The sequence below is a fragment of the Lissotriton helveticus genome, chromosome 2_1, assembly GCF_964261635.1.
Source record: "Lissotriton helveticus chromosome 2_1, aLisHel1.1, whole genome shotgun sequence".
NCBI lineage: Eukaryota > Metazoa > Chordata > Amphibia > Caudata > Salamandridae > Lissotriton > Lissotriton helveticus.
The window spans coordinates 969,554,623-969,557,191 of NC_136059.1; the positions used below are offsets into that span (position 1 = coordinate 969,554,623).

Below are 2,569 nucleotides of genomic sequence, written 5' to 3' on the forward strand. Positions count from 1 at the left end.
AACAAACACCTAACCTTCTGCCAACTGACCAAACACCTCCGATCCGCTTCCCTCTCCCTCGCACACCCCCTCGGATCCGCCAGACCAACAGCGGGGGACACTCTTTCTCGCACTTGGCAGCCAAGGCATGGAACAACCTTCCCCTGCACCTCAGGACTGCACCGTTGCTCCAGCAATTCAGTAAAGAACTCACTCAAGACCGGAATGTTTGAATGAATGAACCACTACGCAGCAGCCAACATCTCCAGCGCATCGAGACCCTCACAGGTGAATTGCTGCACTTAATAAATGGTGATTAATTGATTTATTGTCACTATGCCATCTAACAGTTAACATGAGTAATTAAAATGGGATATCTGAAACATTGATGAAAAACTTCTGAAGAGATTTTTGGTGCTAAGGCAGGTAAAATGCACTAGCCCAGGGAATCAAATGCATGCCCCCCATGCCACCTAATAATGAAAACTACTGCAACAAGAATGTTCACACTGCAGAGCTCTCAAACCTTGAGTTAGATGAGAATTATGGTACCCTAGAGAAAGTCTCCAGTGAGGAAATTGGAAACTATATGGTGATTTTATTTCTGTCAGGGGAGGCTATCAGTACAATTCATTCTCCTACAAGAGGCACAGTAATGAGGAAGCAACTGCAATGCAACAAAGCTGAGAGAAAACAAACAAGCATTGGCATAGCCAATAGGTCTAGTCTTTGGGACCTTATAAGTATTTAGCCATGCAGCACATCATCCTGGGTGCTACAACATCTACTGTTCTTTAACATGGAAGCTTTGACATTAATAGGCACTTTATAGCACTGCATTGAGAATTATTTATTTATAGTGTTATTGTTGTACAACTGGAAGCCTGAACTCACATATCTGGAAGTGCTTTCATATGCTATAATGAAGAAAAAAGTTTTAAATAAATAAGTAATTTGCCTGATAACAAGTTTAAGTGAGTAAGCCACAATGCATCCAGGTTTTCTGGTTTGGTTTTGTACAAATCAGCCAATAAATGAGAATTAATGTATCTTTCCTCATGAGAAAGTTTGCTTTTATCTTAGTTCACTTTTCAAAATATAGCGCAAATTCGACCGGAAGGTTATTGGAGGACTTTACATGAGCACCAGTTCCATTACACAAGGTCACACACAATTGTTTATAGGGATGGGGAGATTAAATGATATGCCCAGTTTGACAGGTTGTTGAGCCCACATCCAGACTCGAACCCATTTCCCCAGTTAGCAACTCTGACTGTAACACCACATCCTGGGTAGAGAAAGGCAGCACTCCAAATCCGAGGTGGGCAGGTTCAGACAGCACACATTCCTACCTCTGCAAAGATTCCATCTGGGAATGCATATGTAGCTAGCACAAGCCCCTTATAGCTTCCATAACACACAAAGAAAACTTCAAACTCAATCAGGCACATCGAGTTTTATTACTTTACTATTGTCAGGTAAAAACAAATACTTACACAGTAACAGTGGCAGCTCACATAGGGCGTGCTGCAGGGCGGTATGGCGGGACGGGGGAGGGGCAGGGGGGATAGTAATCTCGGACATACGACAGAACGGAGGAACATAATAATTACTTTCCTTCGTTCCGTCGTATGTCCGAGTTTACTCGGCAGCACCAAAGGAATCTCAAAGTCTGCAAGTAGAGATTCAGGTGGACAAGAATTGTTTACATAGTTTAATCAAAATTGTAATAGTTATTGTCCATTTCAAAGCATTGGTGTAAACAGTTTGTCATCTAAGACTATATTTGCCTATTTTTTTACTCACTGTCCCCATCTAAAAATCACTGAAATCCATAGTGTTTACACAGTATTGATCCCATTCATGACGGCTCATGTGCATCAGCTGAAACAGTAAGCAATCAATCACATTAGGATTTAGACAGGAAAAGGTTGAAAGCACAATAAATATTACTGCACATGGAGCACAAAGATTGACAATTTAAATGTATAGCATTAGCATCTTCATCCTCTAGGACTAGGTGTACATGGTAAAAGGCATTAGAAGTGTCCCAGTGATTGAGAAAAGAACCAGCCGAAGACATAGCACTGGAAACTACTCTGCCTCCAAACATCCCTCCATGGTACTGGATAACCAGGACATGCCAAGTAATCGAGGCTCCTGCACACACAGCACCCTGAGTAACATAATATTAAGATTAATGAGACTAAAGACACCCACTGCATTATACTCAATGACGTAGAAGCTATTCCCCTTGAGTCCACAAAATGAATTCTTTACGAGGCACAGCAATCATCTGCATAATCGCAAATCAACGAAAGCAATCAGATTACATAACCAAAAAAAAAAAAATCAGACCTACTACAGATTGAAGAGCGGTATGTCAATAGATACTGGGTGCAGAATCTGCTTTGGAGCTTAAATGCCCCATTCTTATGAAGACAAAAGATGGACTTCTACTAAATGCGTAAATGCAGACAATTGAGAAACTGGCCAATGTTTTGTAAATGGGGAATGGAGGCGCAGAGCAATATTCAACAAGGATGTATTATAAGGGGGGTTTGGGGGCAGCCTAGCCCCGCGTGGTCTG

General features: G+C 41.7%; 1 non-coding gene across 1 annotated transcript; it reads right to left on the bottom strand.

The window, feature by feature from the left end:
- Positions 1-2,022: 2,022 nt before the first annotated feature.
- LOC144820582 (small nucleolar RNA SNORA57) lies at positions 2,023-2,136 on the bottom strand. Its single transcript, XR_013607865.1, has one exon. It is a non-coding gene; the product is annotated as a small nucleolar RNA SNORA57 (small nucleolar RNA).
- Positions 2,137-2,569: the final 433 nt, after the last annotated feature.